We start from the raw sequence: 18416 nt of genomic DNA on the forward strand, positions 1-18416 counted from the left end.
ACAACATAAGAACAATGGACAAATTTCTAGAAAGACAAATTACCAAAAGTGACTCAAGAAGAAATAGAAAATCTAAAAAAAAAAAAAGAAGAAATAGAAAGCCTGAACAGACTAATAACAAATAAGAAGATTTAATCTGTAATCAAAAACCTCCCAACAGACAATCTCATGACCAAATGGCTTCATGGGTGAATTCTACCAAACATTCAAAGAAGAATAAACTCCAATTCTTCATAAATTCTTCCAAAAAATAGATGAGGGAACATTTCCAAACTCATTTTATGAGGCCAACATCACCCTGATATGAAAACCAGACAAGAACACCACAAGAAAACTGAGGGCAATATCTCTGATGATCATAGATGTTAAAATGCTCAATACAATACTAGAAAACCAAACCTAACAGCACATTAAAAGGATCAAACACCATTACCAAGTGTAATTTATTCCTGGGATGCAAGGATGGTTCAGCATATATTGATACAAATCAACGTGAAACACCACATTAACGAAAATGAAAGGAAAAATCATATGATCATCTCGATAGATGTATAAAAAGCATTTGACAAAATTCACCCACCGTTCATGATAAAAGCTCTCAACAAAATAGGTAAAGAAGGAACTGAACACAATGCAGACCATATATGAAAAGCCCACAGATAACATCGGAATCAACGGGAAAGAGCTGAAATCTTTTCCTCTAAGATCAGCAACAAAGCAATAATGTCCACTCAGAAAATAAAAAGCAACCAAAAAAAAAGTAAAGTTGTCTCTGTTTGCAGATGACATTATATATGTAAAAAATGCTAAAGATTCAACAACAACAAAAAAAGTGTTAGAATAAACTAATTCAGTAAATTTGAAGAGGCATAAATCAACATACAAAAGTTTACAAATCAACTTAACCAAAGAGATGAAAGACTTGTACATCAAAAGTTAAAAAACACTGATGAAGGAAATTAAAGTAGACACAGATAAATATAAAGACATACAATATTCATGGATGGGAAGGATTAATGTTTTTAAAATGTCCATCCTATCCAAAGTGATCAACAGATTCAATGCAATTCCTGTAAAATATCCAATGGCATTCTTTACAGAAATAGTAAAAGCAATCCTAAAATTCCTATGTAGCCACAAAGACCCCGAATAGCCGAAGCCATCTTGAGAAAGAAGAACAAACCTGGAGCCATCATACATCCTGATTAAAAAATATATTACAAAAGTAACATAATCAAAACAGTATAGCACTGGCATAAAACCAGGCATATTGCCAACGAAACAGAATAGAGAGGCCAGAAATAAACCCACAGAGATAGAGTCAACTAATCTATGACAAGGTGTCAAGAACACAAAATGGGAAAAGTATAACTTCTTCAATAAATGGTGCTGAGAAAACTGGTTACTTAAATGAAGAAGAATAAACTGTGACCCTTATCTCACATGGTACACAAAAACTGGATCAAAGACTTAAACATAAGATCTAAAACTGGAAAACTATAAGAAGAAAACAGAGAAAATTCTTCTTGACATTGGTCTGCACAGTAATTTTTTTTTAATATGACACCAAAAACACCAGCAACAAAAGCAGAAATAGAAAAGTGGGATTGCAGCAAACTAAAAAGCTTCTGCACAGCAAAGAAAGCCATCAACAAGATGAAATGGTAACATATGCAATGGGAAAAAATATTTACAAACTATATATTTGTTAAGGGGTTAATATCCAAAATATATAAGGAACCTCTACAACTCAATAGCAAAAACAAACAAACAAAAACCCAAATAATCCAACAGAAATCTAAATCCAACAATGGTTAAAGGGCTTGAATGCACATTTCTCAAAAGAAGACAACAGATATATGAAAATGTGCTCAATGTCACTAATCATCAGGGAAATGAAAATTACAACAGATATCACCTAATACCTGTTAGAATTGCTATCAAAAAGTCAAAGGTAAGTATTGGTGAAGATGTACAGAAAAAGGAAATCATAGTACAGTGTTGCTGAGAATGTAATTTGGTACAGCCATTATGGAAAACAGTGCAGATCCTTCCCCAAAAATTAAAAACAGAACCACATTATAAGCTAGTAATGCCACTTGTGGGTATAATTCAAATTAAATGAAATCAGAATCTCAAAGAAATATCTACACCCCCATGTTTATTGCAACATTATTCACAATAGCCAAGACACGGAAACAACCTAAATGTCATCAGTGGATGATGGATAAAGACAAACACACACACACAGACAAGCACACACAATGTATTATTATTCAACCTTAACAAAGAAAGAAATTCTGCCATGGAAGGTTTCTGGAGGAGAGTATGCTAAGTGAAATAAGCCAGACACAGAAAGACAATGCAGCATGATTTCTCATATCAGTAATATCTAAAACAGTCAAACTCATAGAAGCAGAGAGTAGAATGTGGTTGCCAGAGGCTGGGGTGGGAGAAAATTGAGAGACATTGGGAAAGGGATGCAAAGTGTTAGTTATGCAGAAAGAATAAGTTCTGGAGATCTAATGTACAGCAATGTGCCTATATTCAACAATGTTGTACTATCAATATATACTTGAAATTTGCTAAAAGGGTAGATCTTAAATGTTCTCACCAGGAGGGAAAAAAAAAAGAGGTAACTATATGAAGTGATGGATAAATTAATTAGCATGGTTGTGGCGATGATTTCATAATGTATACTATACATGTATCAACACATCAAGTTGTGTGCCTTAAATATATACAGTGTTATTTGTCAAAAAAAGATTTACCCAGATCCATTTGGTAATATAGAAGTCATTGGTGAATAAGGCAAAAACAGGTTAAAGGGAGTAGCACGGCTGAAATCAGACTGAAGTGGACTGAAGATTGAGTGAGACATGAGGGTGTGAAGATATAAAGTCCTTTGAGAGTTTTAGTGAAAAGGAGGAACAGAAAAATATGTCACTAGATAGCAATCTAGAATCAAGCGAAGGAGCTTGTCTGAATTCTGGTAGGAGTAATTCAATAGGAAAAAAGTTTGATAATGCAAGAGAAAGAAGAGATATCCAAGAAAGAGAAGTCCTTAAAACGCAGGGTGGAACAGAGCACATTTGGAGAGAATGGTCTTTGAAAAGAGCAGGAGCTCATCATCCTTGTAATGGGAAGAAATTTAAAAATTAAGTGTGGATACTGGTATACTCTAGATGTGATATAAAAGAGAGAGTTCTTTTCTAGTGGCTCCTTTGTTCCCACTGAAGTTGAGGCAAATATAGTAGCAACTCAGAGTAGGAGTTTGAGGAGAAAGGAGGTACTATGAAAGAGTTCATGTGGAGAGTGGAGATAGAGTCCATTTGAAAATTATGGTAGAATTTCAATAGTTAGTGATTCTCACAGCAGTACTTAACTGCCTGTAAATCACAGCTGTAACAATAATTGCTACAATATTATAAACATCTACTATCACTGCACATATATTATCTCTTTTAAACAACGTTATGATATTGACATTATTTTCCACATTTTAGATATAAGGAATTTGAAGCTTAGAAAGTTTATAAGTGACAGGGTGGTGAACTGAATTCAGTTCTATTTAATGTAAATCATATTACACCATAACAATGTAAGTTATAATATACCATAACAGGGTTTCTCAAACTTGAGTAATGCAGACACAATTTAAAGGGAAACAATTCTCATGGACTCCTAGTATATATCGAAATTATTTTATTTAAATATGTACAAACACAAAAATGAGAATAAACTCTATGCTTACAGCTCTTATATAACTAGAAAACCATCTAAAATTTTAAAATTAGCAACAAAACTATAATATCAAAAAAAATTCCAGTATCAACTGTATTTAAAAATGATACTTGTTAAAACCGATTCATTTATAATAAATTTAATAGTACAGTAATATAGTTTTGTGTAATATGTTTAATTTTTGTAAATCTTTTTACTTTGAACATAAGACTGTCACTTAGGTTGCCATCGTCATTATTTTTCCTTTCTAACGATAGACTCATTTCTAACTACCAATCATGATTTTTAATACTTAATTTTGCACTAGTGCACTTAAAAATACAATACCAAAATAATTAAAGAAAATGTCTTCATTGTGTACTTACTATGCTTACAGCTAACAGTTTTAGGATAATACTTATAAAGGTGACATATGTTTACCGTTTTTAGATATTGTCCTGATTACCTGAGTGCAGGTACTTAATGGATGAATTATTTATTTCACTGCCACAATTCTCCATTCCAGATACTGTGCTCCCGGGTCATTTGATATTCTCCTGATACCAGACCATTTGTAAACTAAAACACAAACGCAGGCACTGAAATTGTGTAAAAACACCATTTATAAGGTAGTTATTCAAATGATCTAACGTTTGAGATATCAACCCAGTTCTCTCATCCCAGCTCAAGTCTGCAAACCTTTCCCTAACAACATAATTGCTACACCCCCTTCAAGTGAGCACTCAGATTTGTGCTCAATATTTTAAGCGTTTTAAGTGAGCACTCAGATCTATGCTCAGTATCAAAGACCTCATGGAACACTGTATTCACAAAATCTCCTGGTAAAATCTACTGCAGAACTAGCTTCATGCCATCAAGAGATGACTGACAAAAGGATGGGATTGTGTTCAATATATTTAAAGTAAATCTAATCTAAAACAGTGGTATAGACATGGTTGGAAAACACATGTAAATAACACAGTTAAAACAGGAGAGGAGAAGGAAAAGAGAACAAGGAAAGTTGAATAAGCACAATGACTGCCCACAGGAATGTGAACAAAGAATGTCACCTGACATTTCAGTAAATAAAGAATGTTGCCTGCTATTCCAGTAAACAACAAATGTTTCCCACTATTAAGCCATCAGCCACTGAAGCCGCCCATGATAATGTGCCCTGAAAGGAATCAGAGTGGAGAAGAACAGGATACTGGCCATAGTTAAGATGCACATCTAAGGATTAATTTTAATGAGTCCAGACTCTTGCATCTTCCCATGCATAGAAAAGCACTAAAATCATTAACTTGAGATGTTGGGGGGTAGGGGTTGTGAATAGCAGTAATCTTTTGATGTTTGACCACATGTTTGTTTGTTTGTTTTTTCAGCAAAAACTCTTGGTATCCTGGCCTCTTCAGAACAGTACATCAGAGCTACCTGAGAAGTGGTTTCTCAAGGTACAGTCCTCTGTAAGGTCCTGAATTAAACATAACTCACCACCTTTAGGGTGTGCTTTTCTCCCACCCCCCATCAACAGGTATGAAGTGGGAATCAAAATATATTCCTTTGAAGCTGACAAACTAAGGAATCCAAACCCAAATCAAAGTTCAAATAAGGAAAAGAGTACAAAAACTACCATTAAAAATATTACTATAAAGGAACAACAAGAACAAAAATTGAAACTTGCCAATACAATGAAAGAAATTTTTTTTGATTTAATTATTTTTAACATCTTTATTAGAGTATAACTGCTCTACAATGGTGTGTTAGTTTCTGCTTTATAACAAAGTGAATCAGCCATACATATACATATATCACCATATCTCCTCCCTCTTGCATCTCCCTCCCACCCTCCCTATCCCACCCCTCTAGGTGGTCACAAAGCACCAAGCTGATCTCCTTGTACTATGCAGCTGCTTCCCACTAGCTATCTATTTTACATTGGGTAGTGTATATATGTCCATGCCACTCGCTCACTTTGTCCCGGCTTACCCTTCCCCCTCCCTGTGGCCTCAAGTCCATTCCCTATGGCTGTGTCCTTATCCCTGTCCTGCCCCTAGGTTCTTCAGAACCTTTTTTTTTTTCTTAGTTTTTAGATTCCATATATATGTGTTAGCACACGGTATTTGTTTTTCTCTTTCTGACTTACTTCACTCTGCATGACAGACTCTAGTTCTATCCACCTCACTACAAATAACTCAATTTTGTTTCTTTTTATGGCTGAGTAATATTCCATTGTATATATGTGCCACATCTTCTTTATCTATTCATCTGTTGATGGACACTTAGGTTGCTTCCATGTCCTGGGTATTGTAAACAGAGGTGCAATGAACATGGTGGTACATGACTCTCTTTTTGAATTATGGTTTTCTCAGGGTATATGCCCAGTAGTGGGATTGCTGGGTCGTATGGTATTTCTATTTTTATTTTTTAAGGAACCTCCATAGTGGATGTATCAGTTTACATTCTCACCAACAGGGCAAGAGGGTTCCTTTTTCCTCCACACCCTCTCCAGCATTTATTGTTTGTAGATTTTTGATGATGGTCATTCTGACCGGTGTGAGGTGATACCTCAGTGTAGTTTTCATTTGCATTTCTCTAATGATTAGTGATGTTGAGCATCCTTTCATGTGTTTGTTGGCAATCTGTATATCTTCTTTGGAGAAATGTCTATTTAGGTCTTGTTTCATTAGGTCCCATTTGTTTATTTTTGTTTTTAATTCCATTTCTCTAGGAGGTGGGTCAAAAAGGATCTTGCTGTGATTTATGTCATAGAGTGTTCTGCCTATGTTTTCAAAAATAAACTCATAATGGATTAAAGACCTAAATGTAAGGTCAGACACTATAAAATTCTTAGAGGACAACAAAAGAAATTTAAAAGGAGTTTTAAAAAAGCATACCTCATAGAGAAGAAATATAATAAAATAGTATAAATCAATACAAACAGAAAAAAAAATGACAAAGTTGAGATCACATTTATAACCCATCATAGTAATTGTAAATGAACTTAACTCACCTGTTTAAAAAAAAAGAAGATTTCAGGTTGATTCTCAAAACAAAATGAAGCTCTACACTAAACAAGAGACATACCTACCACAAAATGATCCACAAATACTAAGAATAAAGGGCAGTAAATGGTGTGAACTAGATTTACTGTGGTGATCATTTCAAAATAGAGTTGACCCTTGAACATTGTATGGGTTGTTGTTGTTGCTGGGGCCAACCAACACCCTCCCGCATCACGTGCAATTGAAAATCCATGTATAACTTTAGAGTTGACCCTCCGCACCCATGACACTGCATCCTCGAATTCAACCAACCTCAGATGGTGTACAACTGTAGTTATTTATTGAAAAAGATCCACATAAGTGGACCTATGCAGTTCAAACTGATTTTGTTCAAGGGTCCATTCTATATATAAATATAAAGCCATTATGTTATTACCCTGAAACTAATATGATGTTATATGTCAATTATGCCTCAATAAAAAAAAGAATATCTTTATTATGACCAGGAAAATTAAAAATTAAAGAGACAAGCAACAAACTATGAGAAAGTATTTGCAATATGCAGAGACAAAAGTCTCATCCCTTTAATATATAAAGACCGGTTAGAAATTGAGCAAAAAAATAGAAAAAGGGTAACAGCTATGAATAGACAAGTCATAAGAAACTGTATGAATGCCTCTTAAAGTGGAAAAATGTTCAACTTTACTCATAACAAAAGAAGTGCAAATTAAAATTTCATCAAAATAAACTTCTTACCAATCATATGTTCAAAAATAAATAAATGACAGTAAACTTACTGATGACACTACGGAAAAGAGATAATCTTATACATATCTAATGGGCATTCAAAGTGGTCCATCCACTATGGAGGATATTTGGCAAACCTAACAAATCTCTATGCTTACCACTGACTCATGATTCCATTTCTAAAAATTTTACCCTGGAAATCTCGCTCCACAATTATGAAACATTTGCATGTAGTTACACATAATTTTTTTATCTGTAATAGCAAAATATTAAAAATCCTAAATGCCCACCCACAGAAGACTGTGTGAATTTTCTAAGTTATATTAACATAATGGAGAATAACACAGCCATCAAAAAGGAGGAGGAATATCTTTAAAAATTGATATGGGTAATTTTTAAGATATAGTGTTAAATGGAAATGTAAGGTGTAAAGGAGCATGCACATATATAAATATAGATGTGTAATGCTATTATACATGGAAAATGAAAATAAAAATATATATGTCTGTAGGTATGCATGTATTCATATACATGCATTCATTTTAGTGATTTTTGCAAAAAGAAACAGGAATGATAAGTAATGAAAATGGTTACCAACAGAGTGGATGAAAAATAAATAAAAGGGACAGTGATAAGAATAAGACCTCTGAGTATACTATTTTTACTGTTTTGATTTTGAGCTATGTAGTTTTCATATCAAAAATAAAATTAGGTAAAAACTAATGAAGTAAGACAAACACTAAAATTATCTAGAAACAGAAAAAAATTTTAAGCTAGCTATATATTAATTTGACAACTACACAAAAATAGTTCAAATAACATAGTACTCTGATTGTACACTCTAAGTGAGGTATTTAATAAGAAAAGAGCTATAAAGAAATCTTGAACTTAGTAAGTTTTGTTGTCCCAGGAGATAATAATTTTGGAACTATTTTGCATGTACTTTAGGACACAGCAAATATGTTGATGCTGAGAAGCAAGATTTTCAATATGGAAGAAGAAAAAAGTAAATGAGAAATTATGTATACACACACACACACACACAAACACTTCCTAGCTCTGTTCACTGAAAGTATGCAGAAGCAAAGATATTCAACACAAATGAGTACTTGTAGCTACTAGAGCTGGTTTTCTAAATACCATTCATTACTAAAAGAAAAGTGGGCTCCTTAGAGAAATTTTTTTTCCAGGTCTAAGAAAGAAAAGAACAAAGTATTACCCAAAAAGGAAGGAGGTGGTCAAAGACTAAAGGAGACCTGTCAAAATCACAGAAGCTGTTGCTCCTATTGGACAAATCAGGACAATCTGAGCATCAAAAGGAATAATTATCATAGTGGATTATTTCACACTAAATTAAAAAAGAGTCCATGTGCTACAATGACATACACACACACATTCTACAAGGGAAGGGAAAGCTCTTCAGCATCATCTACAACAGAGGTCATCAAATTGCCTCCCATGGCCTATATCCTGTTATAGGCTGTTTTTATGCAGACCATGAGCTAAGAATATTTTTTCCATTAAAAAAAGAAAAAATAATATGCCACAGAGAACATATGTGACCCACAAAGCCTGAAATATTTACTGTATGGCTCTTTACTGAAGAAAAAAATGTACAGACCTCTGATATACAAGAATGACTGAATTAAATAATCACCATTTTGCAACCATCAATGTAACGCAAGATGCAGGAAAGAAATTAATCCTAAAACCATAGGCTAAAATTTGCTAAAGACAAAACAACAAAAAAGGATACTCATAGATTCTCCAATTATTATTCATCAGATTTAATTACAAAGTAGAAACCTACATTAAAATGAATAGCTTCACCATTATTAGGACAAACTGACATGAAGTTCCTGGTGTGATAAAATGGCAAATATATAAAAATGGCAAATTTTTCCAAAACATTTTAACTACAACCTGATCCAAAGGAAACGATTAGACAAATCCAGTTTGAAGAACATTCTGCCATACAGACAGTTGATCTAGTATTATCAAAAATGTCAATGTTTTTAGAAGACAAAAAAAAAGGCAGAGTATGAGCTATATTCTAGATTAAAGGGATTAGACACATGGCAAGAAAATCCAATATGTTATCCCTGAGATTATAGACATTTGGCCTTGTCCAAAATGCCCATTTAGACATTTGGTCTACACCAAAAGGTCCTTGAAATTTGGTCCTATCAAAAATGTCCATGAGCATATTTGGCCCATGTCCAATGACCCTTGATATTTGGTCCTGTCAAAAATTTCCACGCTTAGAAAATGTCACTAGGTTCAAATATATCCCATTGTGTTGTGGCTTTAAGGCCAAAGTAACCCTTCTTGCCTCAGTAGACTAGCACATGGAGTTAGGTAGATGGGTCAGGCTTCAAATCTTGCAAAAGAGTGGAATTTATATTAACTAAGCCTTCCAAGGAAGAGTCCTACAGTTAGAGAAGGATGAAATCTCATGATGCATGGTGCGTTAATGTGTGACTGGGCATTTGGTTGGATGTGGCTGAGACATTCAATAAGGGTGGAATTTGAAAGGAGGAGTTTGGTCAAGCCTCTATGTAAATCAGGCACTGAACACATTGACATCAACAGATTTTTCAGTGATAGCACCTTCAAGCCAGCACCAACACAGTTCACTCAGTTACTTACTGGGCACAGTGTAGTACAGGGTTACACTACACCATTGATTTATACATTAACAATGAAAAGACTAGAACCACATGTAGATACATATAGAATGAAGTACTTGCTTTTGTATGGGAATTAAATCTCTATATTAACTCTTCATTGTGCATGAGGGACTTTGACATTGCAAATATGAATGCAATTCAACTACTCCTAACAGATGCACAAGTAAAAGGATGCTTATTTCACTTTTCACAATCACTGTGGTACAAAAATCTTCTTTGGGTCTATCATGTGAGTATATGACAATGGAAAATAACAGCTATAATGTGCATCCATGTTGTTTGGACTTCATTTGTGTCTGTGGAAGATTTAAATGAAAATTTGAGTATATTGTAGAGAAGGGAGAAGAAAATTTAGGTGACTTAATGTATTATGTTAAGAGAGTGTATGTCCATGGAAGGCATTTCAGGAGCAGAAGACAACCAGAGGTTCCAAGATTTCCACCAGAAATTTGGAATGTTTATAAATTAGAGCTGGAGGGCAATCACAGGACAAACAATGCAGTGGAAGGTTGGTACAGCAAATTTCAAAAGCTGATGGTAGTGCAGCATCCTTGGAGATTTATTGAAGTGTGAAAATATGAACAGCAAAGCAACGAACAAGTTATTACCAGGTGCTTAATGATTATGCTCAAATATGGACATCAACTTCAAGACAATACTGACAAAAAGAAATCTGGATAACCGAAACTGTTAACAGTATAAGGGAGGAAAAATTTTCTTCTACCCTTATAGGTTCTTTTGTTTGGCCTAATAATCAAATTGACATAAGATCGATGAACAAGAGAAAATCAAATTTAATTTTGTGCATACAGAGGCCCTTTAGCTATGGGACCTAAGAAGTGACTAAAGCATGCTGTTCACCTACGCTTTTAGACAAAATCAATTATTTGTGAAGATTTGGCAAGACAAAGGAGTTTTTGTTTGGGGTAGCAAATTAATGAAGAGTAACAACGTTTGTTTATATAGTTTCCTCAGCCTCAAACTCCCTATCTCCAGCCTTCCATTCTCCTGGCACAGGAAGGATACCTTCCCATGAAAGCTTTGTTTTCCACTTCCAGGGAAACAAAGGAGGGTATGAGTGTTCTTGTGCCAGCTGTTTCTCAAGTAACTTTAATTCAAAATAATCAATGTGCCACCTTGGCATATTTGGGGGTGGCCTGCCCTGAGCCCCATCAGCAGATATAATAGAGAACATTCTGGACAGGACCAAATACAAAGGACTATTTGGCATGGAACAAATGTCTCAACAGACGTCTGGGACAGGTTCAAATGTCCTACAAGGGATCACCAATTGATATAAAGAATATTTAGGAACAAAGAGAGATGTTTACTTTAGACTGTACATTACATAATACCAATTATCAGTGGCAAATGTCTTTTCTGTGATTGTTGTGTAGTTACATAGGAAAATGTCTTTGTTCTTAGGAAAAAGACCTGAAGTACTTCGGGGTGAAGTGTCTTGAAGTCTGCAACTTACTTTCAAGTAATGCAGCCCCCCAAAACAGTTGTGTGTGTGTGGAAAGAGGAAAAGATAAAAAGAAGCAAATGCCAGAAAATGTTAGTAATTACTGGGCATAGGTAAAGGGTATATGTATCCTTATTGCACTACTTTTTCAACTTCTCTGTGGGTTCAAGTTTTATTAAAAGTTAGGAAATTTTGAAAGGCATTTGTTTGCTAAGTGAACATGGTTTTCAAATTTATCTGCTAAATTTTGATTTCCTGCAGTTTTTTGTGTTCTCATACCACCTGGTTGCTGCATGACTAAAATAAACCCAGCCACAAAAGAAAAATAAGCTAAAAATTGTTTGACACAAAAGCCAAACAATTTTTTCCACTGAGTAGGAAAAAAAAATCACCATGATTAAACTTATTGGCAAGTTATATTCTTATAAATTTTTATTCTCCTAATGCAATGTAACTATTTCTTGCTTTTGTCAGCCTCTACTAAAAGGGAGGAACAAAGAGGCAGAATTTATGCCCAATTACACTGTGGCATTTTTTTTATCTCTAAGAGTAACAATATGCCAAACATTAATAAAAGAAGATACAGGAGGTATTTTTTTCATAATTTACAAGACAGGAAATCACATTATCTCCTTCCATTACATGGTTAAGTTTTGTAGAAAACATATATTCAGGTTTATAGTTCTAATAGACAGCTATACAAGGTGTTAAGCAATCCTGTGATCCCTCATCATTACAATCACCCCAGTCTCAAATGGAATAAAAATGCCACATGTAGAAAGGTGCAGAAGACCAAAGTTACAGCTTTAGCTTGCTTCTAGATAGATCAATATTTGGGGGTAAATCACTTTCCTTCTCTGAGCTTCCATTTCATCTGTAAAATGAGGCACTTGAACTTGGATTAAGATTGTTAAAACCGTAGAATCAAGGACCATTTTTTTTTTTCAAGGACTAGGTGGAGAGGAGCCAATTTTAAATAATCATTTTATAAGAAATAAAAACTCAATCTGAGGTAGATATTATTCCTTAGAACCCAATGAGTCAGAGAAGGGAAGAGGCCAGAATGTACATAAAACTGATGAGCCTGAGGGAGTCACTCCCTTCTAGACTGGGGGCTACATTCTCTGGGGAGGACCACTTTACCAGAAGACCACCCTGTCAAAGTTCTGAGGGATGGCCCCAGAGGAAGGCTGGAAATTAGATTGGGTGAGCAAGGTGGCCTCTGACTTTTGTTTGATATGACCACTCTACCCAGAGCCACCAAAAGTCCTTATATATTTGATGTGGTTAAAAATTTTTAATTATGAATTCTAGAAATAAACAATATTTTGAAATGAGGTAGCAATAGAAATGTAAAATGCCCCCACAAAGAGGAAAAAAGTAACCCTGAAGAAGTCAGAAAAGAAAAAAAAAAAGAAAAGAAAGAAAAAAACAGACATACAAACAAAAACAAAAACTGAGCTGAACTAAAATTAGAGTTTTAAGGAAGTTTTGCCTGAACTTTTGAGGATATGTTGCCTCCAAGTGACGTATGAGGTAATTCAAACATGGTTAGGACCTTAGGTGAGCAGAATCCTTGGGAAATGGATTAGCTGATTAACCAATTTCAAAAACTTGTCAGTCTCTCAACTCTTCACTAATTTTTTTTTTCTAAATAAGAACAGTCTCCTGAACATTACTGAATCTTCCTTTGATCATTTTAGATCCTTCAGTACCGCCAAGTCACTATTTTAAACATCGTTACTCTGTACAGGGACTGAAGATATGGGATGTGCTAACATTGGACTGAATCCATTTAGGCTTATGCATCCCTGCGAGATGCTTTTCAGGAGAGAGATGGATCTTGAATATGAACTATTTTCTCACTCTTTGCCTCCTTCTCATGAAATACAAATGTGGCCAAAAAAAAAGAAAAAAGAAAAATTCTGTTAATTGAGGCTTTTGATTAGTTTGAGTTCCTAAGACCATACTCTTTCAACAGAGCAATTAGAGCAACATTTCTTGCCCATATATTTTCAAGAAAGTTCCTCAAGCTTCTAACTAACGTTCATTTTTTAAACTCTTACGAATTTAGAAGCAGAAATTCAACTCATAATTGAACTTCCTTAAGTTTGCAGACACAGGTTTCAAATTCTAATTCTACTGTGGAGCAAACCTAAATTGAAAAATTTAGGACAAAAAAAGTATATCATTTACACTGGGCAACTGTATCCATAAACAGAGTTTTTGAAACACAATAACAAGTTTTATTTAAGATGTTTATGTTCCTGGGAGCATTTCCTTTCATTCCTCCACTGGATTATTTGTACACAGATCAATGTTCACAAACTTTCAATGGCACTGACATTAATTTCAATACTGTAAAAAAAAATCTCTAAATATATAAAAATTATTACTTTAAGAATAAATTTGATTCTGAATTAGTATCTGATTTTGAGTCTTGAAAGTAAGATACCAACTTGTTCAAATTCTTTGTTTAAAAAAAAATGAAAATGGCATGTGAACAGGCAACTGATAAGAGTAGACCATACGTCCCTGGGATGATTCACAGAAGCACTATTCATGGGGATTATGGTTAGCAGTATTAAAGCGGGAAAGCAGAACAAAATTTTCAAGGTTACGTTCAAGATAAACTCTGTTATGGAGAGAGGAGGCATGCATGAACCAAATACAGTGGTCTTGACCCCCCCTTATTTGTGGTTTCCCTTTCCACAGTTTCAGTTACCCACTGTCAACCATGGTTTGAAAATATCTAATGGAATATTCCAGAAATAAACAATTCATAAGTTTTAAATCATGGCTGTTCTGAGTAGCATGATGAAATCTGTCCCACCCGGATGTGACAGTGTATCTACACTAACCACCCACTAGTATAGGAAAAAACATAGTATATATAGGGTTCAGTATTAGCTACAGTTTCAGGCATCCACTGGGGGTAATGGAACATATCCCCTGTGGAAAAAGAAGAACTACTGGAGCACAAAATCTCACTCAACTAGGGTTATCTAGCTACTGCCATAGCCAAATGAGGCAAGATCAATAATGAGCCCTGTTACAGCACTATCTCTTGGAAACCAACTGGCCATCTAGTGGTCAGGTGGCTACACAGGACTCTTTCTGCCCGCCACATGGCACAGTCATTCGTTTTGACAGGAATCACCACACATTCCAGGTAGGGCTTCAATAAATACCACTACCCAAGGCCTTACAGAAAGAGCATCTGATCCACTGCCAGAGCACACTGCACCTCCTCCACCAGACCAAGAAACTCACTTTGCACCAAAGGAAATAAGGCTGTGGGCACGTACACAGCCATGAAATCCACTGGTACTTACTTCACCCCCCACACGTTGCTGGCCTAATAGTGTGTTGGGATGGCCTGCTGAAGGTGCTGATGAGCCCCAGAGGAGAGACCATATCCTGCTAGCATGGGGCACCATCCTTCAGTATGCTAAATCAAGGACCATTATATGGTACATTGTCTCCACAAGAATATGTGTTTCAGAATAAAGGCACCAAAACAGTAACAGCCCCCTCTACCGTCACCACCAGTGGCCATGTGGGGAATGTGTGCTTACCAATCCCAAAACTCTGGGTTCTGCAGATTTAGAGGAAGAACCTTCCATCAGTAGATACAGCAGAACTCCCATTGGTCAGAAGATATGGCTGCCACTTGGGCACTTTGGTTACCATGTGTCCAGGGCCAGCAACAGAAAAGGAGAGGTCACCATCTTTTGTGGTGATTGACCCAAAGGGGCAAGGGTTACTGGCCTAGTTATCAAGAACAGGTAGGGCTGCTGTTACAGGCTGCAATAGGGAGAAACGTGTGGCACTCTGGTGAATGCCGTATCTTAGCACTCCCTCACCCACTTTTGATCACAAATCTACAGTTGCCACAGCCATACCCTAAGAAAGGTATGGTAAACAGGGACTCGGTCTCCCCAGGGATGCAGGTCGCCCACAAGGACATCTCCTCAACCAGTTAAGGAACTAACCAAGGGTACGGTATCTAGCAAGGATCCTAACCAAGTTTAGCCTTGAGGCCAACTATAGTAGCAGGAGGTGCCATTTCTCCCATTAACGTTTCTTTTTATGAGTTTCCACCAATAAAGTGGCCCACCAGAGTCCTGAAGGAGCTGCTCCCAAAACTTATGGGAGACAAGTGGATCCAAGGGCAAGAAATGGACTGCTGTGAATGTGGCAATCCCCCACCTACTTCACGACTGAGGGACTTACTTCTCCCACTGAAAATGGCCTTAAAGAATGAGATTCCCTCTTCCCCAGTCAGCCCCTACCCAAGGACTGGTTGATATGGTGACATAAGGGCTCAGCATTTCTCCCCCAGAAAGGAACAACTCTGAAGGGGCTTTCCCAGCTTCAGACCTGAGTCCTTACTATGACCGCATCACAGCCCAAATCTTCCTAGTTCCCTTGGCTCAATTGGAGTTGATCCCAAGACTGCTCCCTAATAAACGTCCTGCACCCTTATTTCCACCCTAGCGTCTGCTTCCTTGGGCAAACCATCTACAACAATAATCTTTTCCTAAGGAAGCTGTTATGAACACTTGCCAGATTAAAAAAAGAAAAAAATAATCTCACTATTTTATTTAGGCCATATTTTTTTCTATATCCCTGCAGTATTTTTTCTTTCTCCTCTTAAGGTCTTTCAAGGAGCAAAGAAAAATTTCCCCTCAAGTGTATTTATAGTCTAACAAGAGCTGCACTATATAAGATTATTTTTAAAATAATCCTTGATTCCACCAATATAGTCACATACTTAAGGGAGCTAAAGAACCAAGACTAATAGGATTAAAAGAACCTGATTATGGAATAAAGTATTTTGGATTTTGTGTCAAAGAAATTGCTGAAACGTTTATGGTACATAATTGACACATAACCTTAAATTGATCCAATATATCAGAAATCAAGTGACTTTTATACTAGGGTCAATTTTAGTACCATTTGCTAGCCTTTCTTTCTTGTTTTCTCCTGTCTTGGCTCACCTCTCCATCTCTAGAATCTGTTTCAAGCCTGAAATCCTAGTAACTGCTCTCCTAAAGTGTCGTTGTTTATTTCTGAAAACTGATTTCCACTCTAGACCTGCCAGACTGCTCCATTAGCTCGCTGCTGACTTGAAGTGCCAGCTGCCCAGACCTGCAGTATCCAGCAGTGTCCAGTATCTGCCTTAATTAAACACCTTTTCCTGGCCAAATATATTTCTTCTTAATTGTAATACAGAGGAGTCATAACTTCCTCCAGGTTAGGTTCTAACATCAAGCTGCAAGGCGGAAAACATGTTATCATTACCCTTGAAAATCCCATAAAATTGGGGGGTGGGGGGAAGTATCTCAATAAATGAATCACTGCTGTTTTTTCTTCCAGCCTTTGAGTCAATCATTCTGAAGTGTTTGGCATTCATTTAAGTAGACACTTTGTCCCCTTAAAACAGTACCATGATTAAACACTAAAGTTCCACTTAGTTTAGCAAGATGCTGACTCTAAAAGGCATAAGAAACTTAAGAACCACTGAGGGAAAGGCCATTTCTGCTTATTGAGGGAAATTACTGGTGTACTCACTCACACAATGTAAATGATTATCTTTCCTTGATTTTTTTTCTTTCTTGGTTCATTTTTTTTGATGATTATATGCACTTGAATTCTTGTAAATGAAATGCATGCATCCTGACATCGATAGAATAGCCAGGAGATGAACTCACCCTAGTAGCTGTCAGACACTCACCCAGGCAAATGCAGCATCTTGCTGAAACCTTGTTCCTGAACCTCTTTCACGTGACTATTTCAGGTCTTCCAGATTATCTCAATTTATATATTTCCACCCACGTATGTAATTCTACTCATTCCAATTCAACTTTAGCCAATGTCTGGTTTTTAAATTTTCTATTCTATAAGAGCATTAACACCCCTCCCCCACCCTCACCAAAGGAAACTGAGATCCATATAGCTACTGGATTATTATACAGAAGAGAAAAATAAACCTAACACTGCATTAACATAAACATATTAGCTTTTTACAAGTCAGATCAACCTTAGCAGTGAATCTCACAACCCATCTCTTGGTTCATCAATATTATAAGCAAATCCATCCCTGTGGGCAGATTTTAAATATGAGAGAAATTAACACAGTTGCACTAATGCAATCACAATGTCAATAATTTATAATGTGAGAAAAGAAATTGGTCAACCACATTTTAATTATATGGGTTCAACCTGACATATGACTCATGTGACATTCTAAAATTTTTTCACTTAATAATTAATCTGGCCAAGATGGTTCTAATAAATTATAAACAAATACATTACAATTGCATTCTTTTCTCTCAGCAATATTCTTTCCTATCTTATTGGACAGGTGTAAAAATATCCCCTGGGGTCAGATATATTCATGCCCTCCAAATATACCAAGTTATGTAAGTGTTTTAAAATCATGTTAGTTCAATATGTTACCAAAGAGAGAACAAGTTACACAGTAAACAAGTCTATATCTGAAAGCATTGCTATATGTTCATAAATTTCATATTTGCTCCAAAGTTACAATAAATGGAGAGGTAGATAGATGCTTGAAAAGTCAAAGCATGTGATGTAGTACGTTGGATGATTTTAGGAATTATAAAGTTCTAAAAATACAAAACCATGTTACATTTGTGGAAAATAAAACTAAAGCTCCTAATAGCATTAAAGATTTGAAAGGAAGTGTTTTTTCTATCACTTGTTTTATGACAGGCATATATTCAGTTTTGCCCATGTGTGTGTGTGTGTGTGTTTGTGTGT

The sequence above is a fragment of the Physeter macrocephalus genome, chromosome 11 (genome assembly GCF_002837175.3).
Source record: "Physeter macrocephalus isolate SW-GA chromosome 11, ASM283717v5, whole genome shotgun sequence".
Classification (NCBI taxonomy): Eukaryota; Metazoa; Chordata; class Mammalia; order Artiodactyla; family Physeteridae; genus Physeter; species Physeter macrocephalus.